The sequence below is a fragment of the Bos indicus genome, chromosome 12 (assembly GCF_029378745.1).
Source record: "Bos indicus isolate NIAB-ARS_2022 breed Sahiwal x Tharparkar chromosome 12, NIAB-ARS_B.indTharparkar_mat_pri_1.0, whole genome shotgun sequence".
In the NCBI taxonomy this organism is placed as follows: Eukaryota; Metazoa; Chordata; class Mammalia; order Artiodactyla; family Bovidae; genus Bos; species Bos indicus.
In genome coordinates, this window is record NC_091771.1 from 63,697,428 (window position 1) to 63,719,001 (window position 21,574).

The 21,574-nt window shown below is 36.5% G+C and overlaps 1 long non-coding RNA gene across 1 annotated transcript in view; it reads right to left on the reverse strand.

The window, feature by feature from the left end:
* Positions 1-289: 289 nt before the first annotated feature.
* LOC139186227 (uncharacterized) overlaps positions 290-21,574 on the reverse strand; it is a 51,719-nt gene continuing 30,434 nt past the window's right edge. Inside the window, exons 2-3 of the long non-coding RNA XR_011569788.1 lie at positions 8,128-8,355; positions 290-3,564 (exon numbers count right to left, since the gene is read on the reverse strand). This is a non-coding gene — a long non-coding RNA (uncharacterized lncRNA). The remainder of the gene's footprint in view (positions 3,565-8,127; positions 8,356-21,574) is intronic.

Below are 21,574 nucleotides of genomic sequence, written 5' to 3' on the forward strand. Positions count from 1 at the left end.
ATGGTGTCTCAGATTTATCTGTATTATTCAGCGATTTGAACTGATGGAGAACATGAGCAAAAATTTGCAGCATCCTCTGCTGAAAGAGTTTTACCTTTCTTTTTCATTACTACCTCTATTTTTCATGAGTCATGGACATCACAGCTAAATAACTGCATCCCTACTTCCTTTGTCTCCTTTGAATATCATGAGAGGGACTAGGTCTAATTTTCTGATACAGAACTTGAGTCTTTGAGTAGAGAGACTGAGTAGGGAAGATATGGTATGTCTTTCTCACTTTTCTCTACCATATTTTTTTCTTTCTTTTTTTTTTTTTTTTTTGACTTGTGACCTTATGATAGCATTAAATAGATAAATTGATAATTTCTATTTCCCTTTTTCAAATATCTCTTTGATAATTATGAACCCTGTTTAATATCTGTTAAAGGTACTAGAATTTTCTCCTACTTTATTTTAGATTTCTGGCTTAATTCTGTTTTTGTGTGTTTTTTTCTACCATCTTCAGTATTTTTAGAAGATAGTGGGATGTGTTTAATTCAAAGTTCCTATATTGGCTTCATTATACCACCAAAATATTCATATCATGGCCACAATCATGCTTAGTACAATACTGTACTAAGGATTTAGAGGGGTTCAGTTGATAATACGATTTTTTCCTACTATCTTGTATTTTTATCTCTTTTATGCTTCTTACTTTTGCATAAAGAGGATCTTCTATTATGACATTTCCTTTGGCATTGCCATAACTCTTCTATCACTTCCTGTGAGAAGAAATAAATTATCTGATGAATGAATTTAATATGATTAACAGAGAGTTAATATTCAAGCCCTTCTGATGGCAACCCACTCCAGTACTTTTGCCTGGAAAATCCAATGGACAGAGGATCCTGGTAGGCTACAGTCCATGGGATTGCAAGGAGTCAGACACAACTGAGCAACTTCACTTCACTTCTGATTCTCTTTAGGATCTGTCTTCTTCAAACAATTCTGCAACTCTATGCTCTAGTTTTCACAGACTATGGTCACCAAAGTGGATTGACCAGTGACTAGAGTATAATTTTAATCTGAAGAGAAGCATACCTAAGTCACATTTTCCAAATATTTTTATTATCCTAAATTGCTCTTTTAATTTCTAACCAGTCTTTCAATGAGTCATTCAGTTTCAAAGGTGTTAATCTGATTAAATTTCAAAATTCCAACAAATGACACTCAATTTTGGGATAGGAAAGCTGTTCTGTTTTCCTACAGCCCTTTCTACTATAAGAATGTACAATCGATCAGTATAGTCATATCAGAAAATAAAAGGAATAGTACTCTATTGGAAAAGGCAGATATCCAAGATGAATGGGGGTCTATATCACTTTGCATTATTACCAATTGGCACATATTATGTGTATTTCCTGATGATTTTATTTGTAAATTGATGGAGTTGGAACAGATGACTATAGGGTTTTTAAACTCTGAAATCTTTTATAAATTTCAGTGAGATCCTTTCTTTAAAAATTGAAAGGAAAACTCTTCAATGCAAACAAAAGTGAATAAACAAATAATTGCAAAAATTAAAAAATCTATATTTTAACAAATAATGCCACCAAAGTTATTGATGCCCAGGCCAAACTAATTTAAAAAATCTACTATGACATTTTATTGACTTTTCAGAGCTTCTTGATATCCATTCTTGAGCTAAACATTAGCAAAGTCAGATTACATTTCTAACAACTAAAAGGAGTTTATTCCAGAGCTAAGCAAATGATCCTGAAAATAGGTTTACACCAATGGCTTCTAACTGAAATTTAGGACAGTAACCTTAATTTCACCAGCTGTTCTTATTGGAATAGAAAGCCTCATGAAAAATACAAAGCTGTATATAGGGATTTACAAACACATGTTGTAGGTGGTCAAGCAAGATCTTAGAACAACAAACTTACTACATTGAAGCCAGAATTTTTAAAAAGTACATATTACTACCTCCCTGAGTAAGGAGAATTTATGACAACGAGATATTATGCACACAAGGGTTTATAAGCTCTTAGAGGATGATTAAATATGATTTATAGCTCAAAATAGCATATTGTATTTATTTTCTTATTGATATTGTTGGTGAACCATAAACCAGATGTTGCAATAATCTCAAGTGAACATTTTAAAACAATCCACATTCATATATTTTGCTACTTACTTATATATGTTGCAAATGTAAAAATGCAAGCATGCTTGAATATTTAATTAAGGATTCCACTTAGTATTTTCATATCTCCCCTATGTAGCCCAAATTCCTTGAGCAAGAAAGAGTCAGGATATACAAGAAAACCATATAATAAAAATAAGTTTAAAAAATATAAAGACCTTTAACTACAAAATTGATAAATCATAGTTAATAAATTTCCCCAAAAGTTTTTAAGTGAAAATTTGCCCTCAACATGTCTGAGTCTCTTACTGTGTTTCTGAAATAACTTCATCTCCATTTATCTGTTTGCCCCATTTCACGTCTTTCTATCAGAACTTATAATAAATTTTCTCCTTTGCCCTTCCTTTCAGGAAGTAAATTGTCTTATTGCTTGTTGAGGAAAAAAAAAAAGTATGACAGTTGGAAAACTGTGTGTGCTCCCATCATGAGATACCCAAACATCCCTCCTATCTTATTTTTTTTTAGGTATAGCTGATTTATAATATTATGTTAGTTTTAGGTGTACAGCAAGTGATTCAGTTATACATATACATGTATATCTGTATTTTGGATTATTTTCCATTATAGTTTTTCATAAAATGTTGAATATATTCCCCATGCTATACAGTAAATTCTTGTTGTTTATATAAGTTATATATCTTTGTTATCTGTCTCACATATGACAGGGGGACCTGTTAATCTTACACTCCCAATTTATCTCCATTTCCCCTTTCAAAACCATAAGTTTGTTTTCTATGTCTGTTTTGTAAATAAGTTCATTGGTACCATTTTTTATGTTCCATATAAAAGTGATATCATATACATTTGTCTATTCTGTCCCTTCCTGTCAAAGCAGGGAAAAGATCTCTCTTGCCAAACACATGTACTTTTAATGCTTAAAATTAGATTTCTCCTACTTTGTCATTTATTTAAAACCTTAATTTAATATTTTCTTTACTATTTAAAAAATTTTTTTGGCTGCAGTGGGTCTTTGATAAGGTGCACAGGCTCTTCATTATTGCACGTGGGCTGTTTCTAGTGGTGAAGAGCAGGGGCTACTCACTACTTGCGGTGTGAGAGCTCCAAGATATAGTTGCAATTGTGATGTAAAGTCCCAATATTTTCTTTTATACACCTTATCCCCAGCTTCTGTAATGTTTCTTTTCTATCAATAGATACACATTCTACCATTTTAAAAACAAACAAAACTGCCTTCAAAGCTCACCGTCCTTCATTCTAGCTGTTGTCCTATTTGGGGCTCTTCTTTTCATACTAGACTTTAAAGAGTTACTTACATATGATGATTGGCTTCATTCATCCTTTGCTTTTCACTCTCCAAGTCACCCCCAACCATGTCCACAGACACTTGTCAAAGTATTGCTTAAGAAAGAAGTCATCTAAAAAGAAAGAAAATGATTGTTTTTAAATACAAGGTGTATTGGAAAGTCAGAATGGAAGAAAACATATACTAATTAAAAATTTGAATGAATAGACAAGGATTTCTTTCTATTGACACTTTATATTATATCTGGCAGTGGAAATAAATTTTTAATATTGTATGATTCTGTTATAAATATATGGAATAGGGAATGTTTGGAACAATTATATTCTAAGAGAGGGGCAGAGAGTGAAGTTATGTAAAATGAAATAAACTTTCTATACTTTATTCACAGTGATAAAATGATGACCTCAGTAGTTAAATTATGTGTATAAATAATGCAGTACCTAGAAAAACCACAAACACTATGGCTAAATAGAAGTGGAATTCCCATATATTCGTGTAACCTGTAGGAAGACAGGAAAATGAAAACTAAAAACATAAAAATATGTAAAGGAAAAAGTAGAAGATAGAAAAATTAAGTGACAGACAAGCTCTAACAGATCATTAAATACAGATGGTTTAACACAACAATTAAAAGACAGAAATTGGCAGAGGCGAATATAGTCTGTCCATAAGGAATTCACTTCAAATATAATGATATAGGTGATTTGAAAGCAAGGAAAAGGATATATCAAAAAAAAATGAAAGGAAAGTAGAAGTGGGTGTATTATATAAGATAAGTAACCTTCAGAGCAAATAAAATGACCAGAGATAAAGAGGAACATATGGGCTTCCCTAGTGGTTCAGATGGTTAAGAATTCGCCTGCAACGTGGGAGATGCAGGTTCGATCCCTGGGTTTTGAAGATCGCTTGCAGAAGGGCATGGCAACCCACTCCAGTATTCTTGCCTGGAGAATCTCTATGGACAAAGGAGCCTGGTGGGCTACAGTCCATGGGGGTCACAAAGAGTCAGACATGACTGAGCGACTGAGCACACAAAGAGCGACATAATATAATGATTAAAGGGTCAAGCCAACAAGAAGATGCAGAAATTTGCACTAAACAACCTAGGGACAAAAATCAATCATCATCAATCATTTAATTAATAATCATCACCTAAGTATAAGTCTCCCACCTTATTCAAAACTTAGCTTAGGATGGATTATGGACTTAAATAAAAAACATAAAATTATAGAAATTTTCAAAACAATATGGGATAAAGTCTAGGGGTAAGCAAAGAGATTTGATACCAAAAACACTATCCATAAAAGGAAAACCTGGTAGGTTGGACTGCATCAAAATTTAAAATTTTTTTCTTCAAAAGATGATGTTAAAAAGATGAAAAGACAAGCTACAGAGTAGGAGAAAATGTTTGCAAAACACATATCTCAAAACACACTCGTATCTAAAATATATAAAGAATCCTAAAAACTCAATAGTGAAAAACAATTCAACTTGAAAATGAGCAGAAGACAAACATTTTACTTATGAGGATAAACAGATGGCAAATTAGCACAGGAAAAGATGTTCTATATCATTAACCATTTGGGAAATGCAAATTAGAACCACAAGGAGATAGCATTGTATACCTATCAGTATGGCAAAAATTAAAAATCATGACAACTTTAATTGCTGTTGAGGATGTACAGAAAGTGGATAACTTATAGCTTGCTGTTGGGAATGTAAAGAGGTATTATTCCTCCTAAAAACAGATAGACTTTGTTTTTTAAACCAAGTATGCACTTTCCATAGAGCACAGTGATTATGCTTCTGAACATTTATCCCAGAGAACTGAAGACTTATGTTCACCCAAAACCTGCTCAAAAATGTTTATAGCAGCTTTACAGTAACAATAAATCTTGAAAATAAATCAGATGTAGTGGAATGAGAAAATGATTAAATGAACTGATATATTCATAGCACGGAGTATTGCTTAATAATCAAAGAAATGAGTCAGTAATACTCCCAACAACCTAGAAGAAATCCCAGAGAGTTAGTCTGAGTGAGAAAAGCCAATCTCAAAAACATTACATAATATATCATTCCATTTACACAATGCTCTTGAAAAGACAAGTTACAGGAATACAAAACATACCAGTAGTGGACAGGAATTAAGTTGGAGGCCTCTGGGAATAGAGGTAAGTGTGGTTATAAAAGGGAAAAATCATTATGATGCTACAGTATTTAGACTGTATCAAAGTCAATGTCCTAACTAGGATATGATACTGTAGTTTATTAAGATGTTACCATTATGAGAATCTTGGTAAAGGGTATATAGATGCTATTTGTATTATTTCTAAGAACTGCTTTACGAGTTTAGATTTTTAAAGTTGGAAAGAATGGAGAAAGGAAAGGAGAGAGGAAGAAAAAGCCTGTTACATCCATCTGAAAAGCAATGGCTTGGAGCATCTGAATTGGTATTTTAAAAATATTAATGCCATATTTCACATTCTATTTTTAAATTAAGTCCTTGAAATTTGGTGTATATCTTACATTTATGATACTTCACAGTTCGGACTACCCACACTTCAAGCACTCAGTAGACACTTGTGACCAGTAGCTACTAGCTACTATATTCAAATGTGTGGAAATAAAAACATTTTGAATATTTATTGGAGGGAGTAGGAGTGATGGAATGTGGTAAGGTGAGTAAGAGGAAAGATGAGAGAAAGAAAATATTTGTGTAGGGGGGGGAGATGGTAGGGATAAAATTTAATACTCTCTAAAAATATTGATTAATAAAAAGTGTATGGCCTAACTGATCTGGAAAAACATTAGAGATGAACCTATTTCCAGGGTAGGAATAGAAACACAGATGTAGAGGTGGACACGTGGACAAAGGGAGGGAAGGGGAGTGGGACAAACCGGGAGACTAGGTTTCATACTACCGTATGTGAAACAGATAGCTAGTGGGAAGCTGCTATAGAGCACAGGGAGCTCAACGTGGTACTTTCTGATGACCTAGAGGGGTGGGGTGAGGCGAGGGGCTGGAAACAGCCTCAAGAGGGAGGGGACATATGTATACACACAGCTGATTCACTTCGTTGTACAGCAGAAACTAACACAACATTGGAAAGCAATTATCTTTCAATAAAAACAAACAAAAAATACTTGTGCAGTTTAATAGAAAAAAAACTTTCTTTAAGGGTTGAAGAATAAAAACTGTTCACCCAGAATCTTCTACTCAGCAACATGTACTCCAAAAATGAAGGGGAAATCAATAGATCTGCAGATGAAGGATTTAGGATAGCAGATCTATCCTAAAAAGAACAATTTAATTTTTAAAAATGGTGAGGCAAAGAACTGAATAGACATTTGTTTGAAGAAGACATCCTAATGACCAACAGATACATGAAAAGATGATCAATATTACTAATCATCAGGAAAATAAAAATAAAGACCATGGTGAGTAGAGTAGAAACTACCACAGCTTTGTAAGCAACCATAGTCCAACAAAAATTAATTTAAAAGCAAAATAAACTCCCAGTTATTCTTTAAAAAAAAAACCGCGATGGGATATCACTTCACACCTGTTAGGATTTATTAACAAAAAGACAAGCAATAAGTGTTGGAAAGGATGTGGAGGAAAGGGGATCTGTTTGCACTATTGATGGGCATGTAAACTGGCATAGCCATTTGTAGAAAACAGGTAGAAGTCTCTCAAAAATTAAAATAGAAACATGTGACCTTGCTATCTCAATTCCAGGTATATATCCAAAGGAAATGAAATCCAGGTCTCAAAGAAATTTCTTCACTCCCATATTCATTGCAGCATTATTCACAATAGGCAAGATATGGAAGCAACTTCAGTGCCCACACAAGGATGATGTATTATAGATATTATATATATATATTTTTTATATATATATATATGTATACAGATACACACACATATAATACATATGCCCAATGGAATATTATTTAGTCATGAGAAAAAAAGGAAATCTTGACATTTGTGATAGTATGGATGGACCTCAGGGGCATTATACTAAATGAAATATGTCAGTCAGAGAAAGATAAATAATATATGAAATCATAGTATCTATGAAATAGTATTTATTTCGTAGTGTCTATTTCTATCTGTGAAATCATAGTATCATGAAATCTAAAAAAAAAAAAAAAGCTGAACTCATAGATACAGAGAGTTGAATGGTGGTTTCCAGGGGCTGGGGCTGGAGAGAAATGGGAAGATTTGAGGGTATCAGAAACCACATGGGTCGCCTGGACTTATATTCACACCTGACAATAGTAAGGTCTCTCTGTAGCCCTCCTTCCATCTGGGGTAGAGTCATAGGAAGCCTAGTGGTGGGTCAAGACTCTCACTCTTGAACAACGCAATCCCTACCTTGGTGTCAGTTGAGAAAATGTGGGAAACCAGAATTCCCATCAACACACTCAGGCCAAGTGCGGACCCCAGAATTCTACCTTCACCTGGAAGTAATGAGGCAGCACACTGGCACTTTCTGTTGATGGAATGGTGATGGAAAAATATAGCTAAAACAAAAGGTTTAAATAAGTAAGACCCAGCATCTTATATAAAAACATCCAATATTCAATTAAAAAAAAATCACCTGTCATACCAAGAATCAGGGAGATTCAAATCAAATGAAAAAGGACAAACAATAGATGCAAAACTTACAAAGATAGTTGTTCAGTCACGAAGTTATGCCCGATTTTGAGACCCCATGGACTGCAGCATGCCAGGCTTCCCCGTCCATCACCATCTCCCAGAGTTTGCTCAAATTCATGTCCATTGAGTTGGTGATACGATCCAACCATCTCATCCTCTCTTGCCCGCTTCTACCCCTGTCCTCAGTCTTTCCTGAAGGGAATGGCAAACCACTCCAGTATTCTTGCCTTGAGAACCCTATGAACAGTATGAAAAGGCAAAAAGCAGATAGAGATGTCAGAATTAAAGCAGTCATGATCAAAGCTTTCAGGGAGCATATTTTCAAGCACAGACAGTATTTTCTTCCCTGTTCCAGCTCTTTTAAAATGTAATAAGTAATTCTTAGCTTCAGGGCCATGTAAAAACAGCAGTTTGGCCAAATTTCGCCTGTGGAATTTAATTTGCCTACCTCGGATTCAAGGCTTATCAGGCACAATAAATGTTTGGAACAGTTACTGGAGAGTAAGATTAGGAGCCTGAGAGAAGTTAACAAAAGGATTAATGGAGAGTAAGTGTCTAACAACATGAATTTTTATTGTACCCAGTGAGGGTAGGTTAATTGCAGAAGTAAATGACCTCAAAGTTCCTAATTCATCAGTCTAATTTTAACCATATGTTTTATCCCATAGTATTACTTAATCTGAAGGCTTCCAAGGTGGCTCTAGTGGTAAAGAATATGCGTGCCAATGCAAGAGCTATGAGACCCAGGTTTGATCCCTATTCAGGAAGATCCCCTGGAGGAGGGCATGGCACCCCATTCCAGTATTCTTGCCTGGAGAATCCCATGGACAGAGGAGCCTAGGGGGGCTATAGTCCATAGGATCGCAAAGAGTTGGGCACGACTGAAGCTACTTAGCACCCACATCACTTTAACTGAAACTTTTTTTTTTCCTTATGCTACTTTTGTATTGGTTTATTTTGTATTTTTGGATTGGACATTTTAGAAAAGATGACCTCCAAAAGATAAGAATCATTTTTATTATAAGTTTTAACTTATTGTATATAATAATTGCAGTAAATATTTGACTTTTTAAATTGTGTGTCTCATGATATCTAAGGTGAATTCCCTTAGGAGTCATTTTCTTTTCTAAACTGTTAATAGATAAATTATTCTATTGAAAAGATACATTAAAGTTAATTTGGATTAGAATGAATGTGAGGGTGTATAAAACTGTATGTGAATTTAAATTAAATAGATCCTAGAGAATTTGAACTATAGGAAAAGTGGAAGAGTTGTGTATCATGTATGTTTACTTTTGAATGTATTAAAATAGGGAAAAGGGGAGTTTTCACTACTAAAAATTCAACATGGCTTTAAGAATCTTCAAAGTAAGAACGCACGTATCATCAAATATAGCTACTAAATGTACACACTATATATATAAATTATCAGCAGAAACCCCATAAACCATTTGAATGGACAAATGGAATGGGTAGTGCACTTTTTATTTTATCTTCTGTTAACTTCTCTCCAATTCTGACCCATCTTATTTTAATTTCTATTGCTTTGTTTGAGAGTGTATATATATATACACACACACACACACACACACACACACACACACACACATACGCCTGGTGCCAGCTTGTGACAGTCAATACCTGATAAAGTATGTTAGCGAAGTTATTTTTCATTCCCCTTCCTAAAAAGATTGTTCATCTGCCCAAAATTAAGATATAATGATCTTATTTGATTTTATTACATGCTTTTAATCAAAATCTGAGAAACTATGCACCACAAAATATTTCCAAAAATTATAATCTCTTTCTTAAATAAAAATACATGAATTAATATTCTTCCCAGTCCAAGTGAACATCAGTGAAAAGATCATATATCTCTTCTTTGTCTCATACATCTAGAATCATTCATGTTCTAAGAAGATGGCTACTTCTTTTTTTGGGGGGAAGGGTCATCAGTTTACAAAGAAGTAAATCCTCAGCATTTCTTGAGTATCTAAATGTGCTCCTGCCTTGAAAGTGGGTTCCTCCTACATGAGGTAGCATTCATTGGAAGAGATTCTTAGACTGAGGTCTGTAACAGAGTATCTAGGAGCAATCTTGAACAGTATTTACTCAATTTTCCTGGCAACAGAGCAACAGATAAGCGGTCTTGGCCTCAGATGTTTCTGTGCCCTTCTATTTCCTTTGCCGTGCTCTCCTAACCTATCTCAGGATCTGTGCCTCTGACATGAAGTATCTACCAACATCAGGTGCTGAGGGAAACTCAGCGTGTTTTCAATTTTGGCTGTCAACAACTGTGTTAGGGAAAGAAAACAGTGACAGCACAGCCAACGATCTGGCATCTTTTTTTGTTGTTTTTTCTTGTGCTTCAGCATGAAGTCGTTACATTTCTGTCGGTGGGGATGGCATCACTCTTCACACAAGAGGGCCATGTCAAAAGGGTGTGAACAGATGCAGCAGTTATCGTTGAGAACATTTGCATCACTCTCAACCATTGTGTTAAAGTTTAAGTATGTGCTACACATATTTAGGTGTATCTAGTTATGACTGATTTTTTCTATGAAAAAATAATTCATGGGAATATTTTATTCCATTATGATTTTCTGAAGACTGGCCATGTACTCTCTGCAGTTTCTCATTCATATCAGTTCACAGTTTCTGGGCCTATGTTCTAAAGCCAACATCTACTTTTATGGTACCACTCCAGCTTGAATTTAACAGAGGCTTCCCTAATAAGAGTGGGAAGACACTGAGTTGCCAGATTGATGAATGGGGAAATGGGGTTTTCTACACCTGGATTAAGTTGATACCCAAGGAGGTCTTGGTACTTCTACCCAAGACCACCCACCATTCATACACATACCACACCCCTATGTACTGAACAAGACCTGTGAATGAGAAGAAAAAAAAAGAATAAGAATATTATTCACTAAGGAATTTAATTCTCATCATGAATATGAGCTTTCTGAGTTTTAAGTTCATAACCCTCTTCTTCTCAAGTTTTAAATAATACTGAAGCTCTTAATTTGCTTTCAAGAAGGGGATCTCTGGTAGCCACTGTGTATTCATAAAATTCAGAATCATATACACATAAATACAATTCATATATATATACATAAAATTCACAGTCACATTATATATTCATATTAATGTTTAATTATAATAAAGCTTTACTTCCTTCTACCTTTTATGGAAGCTGTTATTATCCTGCCTGATCAATGGTGCTGATGAATGTATTTGCAGGGCAGGAATAGAGATGCAAATGTAGCAAATGGACTTGTGGACACAGGGAGAGGAAAGGGTGGGACGAATTGCGAGAGTAGCATTGACATGTGTAGCTGGACATTGACATGGAGAGTAGCACCACCACATGTGAAATAGCTAGCTGGTGCGAAGCTGCTGTATAGCACAGGGAGCTCAGCCAGGTGCTCTGTGATGATCTAGAAGTGTGGGACTGGGGAGTGGGGTGGGAGAGGGGGATGTATGTATCAGTTCAGTTCAGTTCAGTCACTCAGTCGTGTCCAACTCTTTGCGACCCCAGGAATCGCAGCATGCCAGGCCTCCCTGTCCATCACCAACTTCCAGAGTTCACTCAAATTCATGTCCATCGAGTCGGCGATGCCATCTGGCCATCTCAACCTCTGTCATCCCCTTCTCCTCCTTCCCCCAATTTCTCCCAGCATCAGAGTCTTTTCCAATTGGTCAACTCTTCGCATGAGGTGGCCAAAGTATTGGAGTTTCAGCTTTAGGATCAGTCCTTCCAATGAACACCCAGGACTGATCTCCTTTAGAATGGACTAGTTGGAGCTAATTCATGTTGTACAGAAGAAACTAACACAACATTGTAAAAAAATTATATTCCAATTAAAAATAAAATTTAAAAAAAGCCCAAATGTGAATCTGTTAAAGTAACCAACAATATTAGACTATCTACCAAATTAAACATTGTTGTTGTTTAGTCACTAAGTCATGTCCGACTCTTTGTGACCCCATGAATTGCAGCATACCAGGTTTCCCTTTCTTCACTATCTCCCAGAGTTTACTCAAACTCATGTCCATTGAATCAGGATGCCATCCAACCATCTCATCCTCTGTCAACCCCTTCTCTTTCTGCCTTCAATCTTTCCCAGAATCAGGGTCTTTTCTAATGAGTCAGTTCCTCACACGAGGCGAATAAACGATTGGAGCTTCAGATTCAGTATCAGTCCTTTAAATGAATATTCAAGATTGATTTCCTGTAGGCTCAACTGGTTTGATCTCCTTGCTGTCCAAGGGGACACCCAAGAGTCTTCTCCAGCATGCATTCCTCTATTCTCCTCGGTGGAAACTGTGATCCTTTCTTCCCAGTCTCTTCTTTCAACACTTCCCTGTGACCCTAATGTTTCAATGAAACTGGACTCTCTGTTCCTTAAATGTATCATATATTCACAATCTCATTGGAAACTTTGCTTATGCTCTTCACCCTGCCTACAGTATGTTTCCAGTCTTTAATTTTTCTGTGTTCTGAAGCTTACTTAAGTGTTTTCAAATAAATATTTAGGACAGATGACTTTTGGAATTGTGCCTTGGGGAAATATCTGGACCCTCACCCAACTAAAAGATTCGTCAGTTCAGTTCAGTCACTCAATCATGTCCGACTCTTTGCGACCCCATAAATAACAGTATGCCAGGCCTCCCTGTCCATCACCAACTCCTGGAGTTCACTGAAATTCACGTCCATCGATTTGGTGATGCCATCCAGCCATCTCATCCTCTGTCGTCACCTTTTCTTCCTGCCCCCAATCCCTCCCAGCATCAGAGTCTTTTCCAATGTGTCAACTCTTTGCATGATGTGGCCAAAGTACTGGAGTTTCAGCTTCAGCATCATTCCTTCCAAAGAACACCCAGGACTGATCTTCTTTAGAATGGACTGGTTGGATCTCCTTGCAGTCCAAGGGACTCTCAAGAGTCTTCTCCAACACCACAGTTCAAAAGCATCAATTCTTCAGAGCTCAGCCTTCTTCACAGTCCAACTCTCACATCCATACATGACCACTGGAAAAACAATAGCCTTGACTAGACGGACCTTTGTTGGCAAAGTAATGTCTCTGCTTTTCAATATGCCATCTAGGTTGGTCATAACTGTCCTTCCAAGAAGTAAGCGTCTTTTAATTTCATGGCCGCAGTCACAATCTGCAGTGATTTTGGAACCCAAAAAAATAAAGTCTGACACTGTTTCCACTGTTTCCCCATCTATTTCCCATGAAGTGATATGTAAATGGTAAAAATTAGAAAAATATATAAATAAATGAACACCAACCAACCAACCATTTAAAATCACTGTAAACTGACCTAAAGGCATATTATAAATATTAAAGCGTATATTGAAGAAAATTTACTAAATCAACCCTGTAAAATTGTGAGTCAGTGGCATTTGCACCATAACTCCACTTCCACAATGAATGAGATGTAAGCTACATTCTAAGTGGGTGACCAAGAATCTCTCCCACAGATTCCACTCAAGGGCAGTAGTGTCTCCCCAAGGGAGGCAGAGCACCAACATGTCACCTCCCCAAATCCATGTTTCGGAGACTAAATTAGAAGCAAGAGCAGCCCAGGGTTGAGAGATTCCCTTTTGCATCCAGTATCCCCCTCACAGAATGGAACTTCTACACCAGACATAGCAGGCTGGAGACTGGGACCCCAAAAGCCCTCATTTCAGTTTGGTTGTGGGGTGGGAGGTTCCACACTCAGAGAAGCAAGACCTGAATACAGACCAGCGCTCCTGACCATCTTCTGGCTCACAGAAAAGAGGTGTCAACCTGAGAGAAGGGGCCCCCAGTCCCTTCACCCAGCTCTGGAGTAGCAGCTCAGAAATTTTCCCAGAGGGAGAGGTAGGCCACCACAATAGAGAGGTCTGAAACTCTCCCTAGGTGAGTCAACTTTTTTGGAACAGAACTTAGGAAAATTCCAGCCTAAGGGTATTCTCAAAATCAGTGGATATTTGGTGGCAAGCAATTGGGAGCTGGTAGTTCCATGTGAGAAACAAGCTAAATGTAGCCAGCTAATTTATTAGATAAAACCAGTGAGAAAGATAAGAATTCCTTCTGGATCCAGAACAAGTCTGAAAGACTGCTCTCAAAAACTGTGATTCCGTACATATTAAGTAATCAACAATTCATGTTAACAGGACCCATGGAAATAATTTCATCAATTTGACCATCATTTGCTATATTTTCCTAAAATTATACTTGCTTAATTTATTTTATTGCATGAATTGTATCTTAAAATCTACAGATCTTTAACTTAAAGAAGATTATATAACACAGATTGTTTGTGCCTTCAAATAAACAAACAAAAGTAAATAATCCTCCAGCCACATATTAGATATGATAAAAATATCAAAAGTAATCTAGGGTGCATTTAGAATGGATTACAAAAAATGAAAACCTGTAAATCTAAAATAGAGAATTTTTAAATTATAGACAAGAAATATAAAATAATTTAGGTTAAAAGAACATATCAGTTCAGTTCAGTCACTCAGTCATGTCCAACTCTTTGCAACCCCACGAACTGCAGCACACCAGGCCTCCCTGTCCATCACCAACTCCTGGAGTTCACCCAAACCCATGTCCATTGAGTCGGTGATGCCATCCAACCATCTCATCCTCTGACATCTCCTTCTCCTCCTGCTCTCAATCTTTCCCAGTATGAGGGTCTTTTCAAATGAGTCAGCTCTTTGCATCAGGTGTCCAAAGTATTGGAGTTTCAGCTTCAACATCAGTCCTTCCAATGAATATTCAGGACTGATTTTCTTTAGAATGGACTGGTTGGATCTCCTTGCAGTCCAAGGGACTCTCAAGAGTCTTCTCCAACACCACAGTTCAAAAGCATCAATTTTTCAGTGCTCAGCTTTCTTTATAATCCAGCTCTCGTATCCATACATGATCACTGAAAAAACCATGGCCTAGACTAGATGAACCTTTGTTGACAGCATAATGTCTCTGCTTTTCAATTCACTGTCTAGGTTGGTCATAACTTTCCTTTCAAGGAGTAAGCATCTTTTAATTTCATGGCTGCAATCACCATCTAACTATATTAATATGTGCAATTAATTTATATTTGTTTTAATTTATATCAATGCAAGAGGTGATTTAGTATTTTTAGTTGAAGTTTTATGAATTGAAATGAAGACGATGAGGTTTTAGTTTTCTGAGTTGTTTATAGTTTTAACACTGGAGAAAATATTTTCCAAAAGTGATTATAAGCTCACTGGATGTCTACTATATTTAGCAAGGCACTATATAATGTTTTTCATTTGAACATAAAAAATCTGGAGACAGAAATCAGCAATGCCTTCTGTTTCTTACTTTAGATAATTACATATAAATCATATAAATCTTAATTCATAAAGCTCCTGCTTATTATAGGATAGAAAATAAATAAATAAAATTGTGCAGTGAATAAGCCTTGTATTTCAAAAAATAGTGAAATAAAAATGTTCTAAGGATTCTTTAAAAATATTCAGAGATTCAGTAAATGTATCATTTTTTTAAATTTAACAATTCTTGTCACTCAAAAAAATGTACAAGACAAATATAAAAATAGAAATATCATATGGAACAACACAATAGACATGTTTTAAAATGTGAAAATAAATAGTGAAGTGTATTAGTTACTCTCCCTTCCATCTAGCTATTCAGTTGTACAACAACATAAGTTGACCCTTGAACAACACGTATTTGAACTGGATGAGTCGACTGACATACCATTGTTGTTGTTGTTGTTTTTTTTTTCAATAAACACAGTACTAGATGATCCACTTGCTGAATCCAACGATGTTGAACCACAGATACAGAGGGCTGACCCTGGGACTTGAACATCCCCAGATTTTGAAATCTGACGGCAAGTCCTGGATCCAGTCCTCTGTGGTTATTGAAGAAAGACTGTAGGTAAATGTTTCACCATGCAGCCTTCAGTGTCCCTAACCTTGTCCTTGTTCAAGGGTCAAGGAAAATGTATATCTTTCTTGGTTCCTGTCCCATTATCAAGCGCTAAGTCACTTCAGTCATGTCTGACTCTTTGCAACCCAATGGACTGTAGCCTGCCAGGCTCCTCTGTCCAAGGATTCTCTAGGCAATACTACTGGGGTGGGTTGCCATGCCCTCCTCCAGGGGATCGTCCCAACCAGGGATCAAACCCAGGTCTCCTGAGTCTCCCACATGGGCAGGCCGGTTCTTTACCACTAGTGTCACCTGGGAAGCACTTATTATCCAGCGCAAACTCTAATTTACTTAAATGTAAATAATCTGTATCTGAGAGGTGACAACTGAAGTAGCCACCATAAGTAGTAGGTACCACAGTGAAAAGTTAATGAGATTGCTTTATCTGTGTGCAAACAATGATACAGGAAGACAAAATACTCCATTTATTACAGTACTAGTGAGATCTGCCTTATAGTTTGGCTTAAGTATAGCAATAGAGATTTAATCACTTCAATCTGGATGCTTGCATTTGCAAGGCCACTCCACCACTTCCTAGTGATGCATTGTTGGACAATATGTGTGTGTATACCTTCTGCATGTCTTTTTGTATGAAAAATGGAGATACAACTGTCCATTTCTCATACTGTGGTGGTGATACCACAGTGAGTTATATTATTATAAATGTGAATACTCATATATTTCTTTCCAAAAGTAATATTTGAAAAATTGGAAGAGAAAAGTTTGAGATTTCAGATTATTTCAAAAAATAATGTGAAAATTAAATGAACATACAACAAACCTGGCATCCTCGAATGATGCTCAGAGAATATTTTTAAACCCTCACTTAGATGGAGTTCTATCCAGGTTACAAATAAACATGACTCTAAGATATACCTGTAACAGAACCAAATATATTTTAAGTAAGTTAGTCTTGGAAACACTTGGATTAGATAATGTCTAAGTGTTTAAAATTGGTTATAATGGGACATGAAAAAAATCTCAACCATATCCTCATGGAGAATTGAATTAAAAATTATCTACTCTACATAGGGTTGTCTCAGTTCAGTTCAGTTCAGTTCAGTCACTCAGTCGTGTCTGACTCTTTGCAACCCCATGAATCGCAGCACGCCAGGCCTCCCTGTCCATCACCAACTCCCGGAGTTCACTCAGACTCCAGTCCATCGAGTCAGTGATGCCATCCAGCCATCTCATCCTCTGTCATTCCTTTATCCTCCTGCCCCCAATCCCTCCCAGCATCAGAGTCTTTTCCAATGAGTCAGCTCTTCACATGAGGTGGCCAAAGTACTGGAGTTTCAGCTTTAGCATCATTCCTTCCAAAGAAATCCCAGGGCTGATCTCCTTTAGGATGGACTGGTTGGACCTCCTTGCAGTCCAAGGGACTCTCAAGAGTCTTCTCCAACACCACAGTTTAAAAGCATCAATTCTTCGGTGCTCAGTTTTCTTCACAGTCCAACTCTCACATCCATACACGACCACTGGAAAAACATGGCCTTGACTAGGTGGACCTTTGTTGGCAAAGTATGTCTCTGCTTTTCAATATGCTATCTAGGTTGGTCATAAGTTTTCTTCCAAGGAGTAAGCCTCTTTTAATTTCATGGCTGCAGTCACCATCTGCTGTGATTTTGGAGCCCCCCAAAATAAAGTCTGACTCTGTTTCCACAGTTTCCCTATCTACTTCCCATGAAGTGATGGGACCAGATGCCATGATCTTCATTTTCTGAATGTTGAGTTTTAAGCCAACTTTTTCACTCTCTTCTTTGACATTCATCAAGAGTTGTCTAGAATCCAGGAAATGAAAGATTTAATAAACACATTTTTGAGGTAGCAGCATATTAATAATAGGGAATATTTTGATGTTACTTTATGATCTACATTGTGCTTTAGACATATTTCTCTGATTTAATCATATTCCAAATATATGAGGTATTTAATGATATGTCACTTTTTCAAATGAACAGATTCCATTTCAGTCATCATCAAAGAGATTCAAAAGTAATAAAGACACAGTGGCTGCCACCTGACTAGCATCCTATGACTCCAAATCTAAGGGATTTCTTATCCATCACAGGCGGGCTACAGGCCACGGTGTCACAGAAGAGTCAGACACAACCTGGCCGCAAGACAACAACAGGAGTAGTGCCGATAGTATCCTAAGTGAAAAAAGCCAAGCTGTTTCCTAAATTCAAGCAAGAGAGTCATGTTATCATGGTTTACTATACCACTCCTGAGAGAAATGCTTGCTATTTCATAGAAGCTCTGTCCCCAAAGAACAAGCACTAAACACTAGTGCATACCCCAGTAAATTACATGCCTTCTTCCTTTAAAAAATATGAAACATAAAAATCCAAGTAAAACACTTTATGAAACGTGAGATGACCACAAATGCAATCCTGTATCCTGTGCTTTATTTCAATGCATCAGGATATTCGTTTACCCAGACTTTGATCTTAAATCAAAGTGCCATTTTCCTGTATTTCTTTACTCCTCTTAATTACATTTTACTTGATTTGTAAATTATTTTATTAAGTAAAATATGTTTATTTTTCCTATAATAACAGAATATTTAGGAGAAACAAACTACAGCTATACAAGCATCTTTAATTACAGAGCTTCATGTATTATGCTTTTATGCAATTTTGTGATATGGAAGACAGCTTTATGTGAGATTACCAGCAATATATCTTCATTAAAGATTGTTGAGGAAAGTACAATGATTTCAAATCTGTAAGCATATCATTAGGCTAGACAGAAAAGCAGCAAAGCATATTAGCTTGTTTTGTTATGGGTGTATGAAACTTTTGAAATTAGAAGAGAAAAAATAATGATTGGTTTCTTTTAAACAGTTAAGAGAATTAAATACAAAAATGATTTTTATATCTCTTGTGTTTTAATTAGTGTCTCAGTTATTACTAGAGAATTTTAATAATGTTTTAAAACTTTTGGGTCTTCCATTAAGATCCAAAAATTTTGTGCCTTCAATTGACTTTAATTAACAGCTTATCATAAAAACTATTCAATGTGTCTTTCAAAATGTTATCACAGTTTCTGTCAAATCTTTCGAATTTTATTTGACAGGCCATCTGGGCTAATCAGATAGCAGTCATATTTCAACCCAGAAATGTTTATATATTTCACAATTGTGTTTTTAAGTCATATTTTTATCATACATATATCCATAGTTTTAGTCCTTGTTTCTCCTTAGAATAAAATTGTCTTAAAACCTACACTGATATAATAGAATACCTGGGCTTCCCTATAGCTCAGTAGTAAAGAATGTGCCTGCCAATGTAGGAGATGCAGGATCATTCCCTGGGTTGGGAAGATCCCCTGGAAAAGGGAATGGCAACCCAATCCAGTAATCTTGCCTAGGAAGTCCCATGGACAGAGGAACCTGGTGGGCGACAATCCATGGGGTTGCAAAAGAGTTGGACATGACTTAGAGACTAAACAACAACACAACACTTGGACTCCTACTAATGCTAATGCTGCTCTTACTACCACCAATGGTAACAACAATCATAATAACAGCACTACCTTTTTCCATTCTTTCTCTGGCTGTAATATATGACCACACGCACTTGACCTATGATAATATATTTCATGTTTATAACGTGTGTATTTGTTATAATCATATTTTATACACAGTGAACTCTAAATTCCCACATTCACACAGATAAAAAGTGGTTAATAATAAGTAGCTGGATTTATGTATACAGACTTTCATCGATTCTGGAATTTTTAGTGTCAAACTAGGAAGATTCTTCCTATATCTGGTACATGATAGAAGTCACCTAGTTAGTGCATGCATGTTTCCCTTTTTCAGTATTTACATAATTCCCTTTTTAAAATGTAGATTCTGGATCCATTTAGGATTTAGCCCCATATACACCATGACGTATGGATCCAATTTTATCTTCTTTCCGAAATAGCTATCCAGTTATCTCAACACCATATATTTTTGGTTCACCATTTCTCCACTAATTTGAGATGCTGCTTTTAGCTCATTTTACATTTCCATCTGAAGTGATTCCATATATAAACTTTCTCTTCCGTTTCAATATCTACTACTCATCTTTCAGCAAATTATTATTTAAGATGTAGAGGCTTTAGATTAAGGTTTAATATCTGGTAGACCAGTGTACCAGTCAGAATTCTATAAGAGAAGCAGATTCTTTATATGCAATGCTGCAGAAAGTTGAGTGTGACAGATGAGTAAAAAGACTGTATGTCTTCTGTGTCTTCATTTGAAGCTGAACCTTGAGGTACAAAGGGCAGTCAAAAAGGGAATATGGGTGGAAAGTTGGGGAAGACATGGACAAATTGCAACAAAGTGCAAGCTGCCAGTAAACTGGAAACTAACCGTATTTGTCTCTCACCATCTCCAAATTTGATGATGTGGGTGTCCTGCAGGAAAGCTGGCAAACTTCATCATAGGCCTAAATATGCATCTAGCTCAAGAGCTGGGCAAGGTGGAACAGATTCTGCCAAACTACTGCTCTGTGCCAAGGAGGTGAGCCAGCAGATAAGCAACAACTTGGCTGAGCGGAAAGAACACACGGTGCATCTTCACCAGCCTCTGATTACGGAAGCAGTATGGGCACTGCTTCGTTTTCACCTTCCAGATCACACATAAACCCTCCTTGTGCCCTTCCCTAACCAGAGTATATCCGAAAAGAAATCCGAGGAGACATAATTTAGCAGAGCCATGTGGATGTACAATAAAGCCACCACAGCACAACTAATGACCCCAGCATTCAAACAGGGCTCTGAAAATCATGTTAGCTTCTGAATAAAACAATAATATAGTCATGTTTCACCAGACCCGATGCAGTTATTCTGCAAGTAATTGCAAGCAAGCTTACTCTTTCCCCAAAAGAAGATACTAAAGTTCTTTTCCACCTTTACTTGGTATTCATTATTTTTTTCCTTAAGTCTCAGTATCCTATTTATAATTTGTTTGCTACTGCTAAGTCGCTTCAGTCGTGTATGACTCTTTGTGACTCTATGGACTGTAGCCCGCCAAGCTCCTCTGACCTTGGGATTCTCTAGGCAAGAGCACTGGAGTGGGTTGTTATTTCCCTCTCCTGTGGTCTTCCCAATCCAGGGATTGAACCTGCATATCTTATGTCTCCTGCCATGGCAGATGGGTAAGTTTATAACTTAAAATACTGAGATACAAGGTTAACTACTATTAGCATACTATATGGTTTTGAACAGGGGAAAGATAAGAGGGAAACTCACATATATACACACTGTCCAGAGTTTAAGCTGCTCCACCTCCACGGTATTTTTTTTTTTTTTTTTTATGGCCAAGCAAACTGTGTGACTTTACATTAACCCTAGCCCCTCATGCTCAACCTAGGAAACAGTCTGAAGAGTCACAAACAAATACAAATTCCTCTACTGACATTACCAACAGCCCTCATGATAAAGTCTCCTTTTCCCTAAAGTCTGTCTTCCCTTGGTGTGCC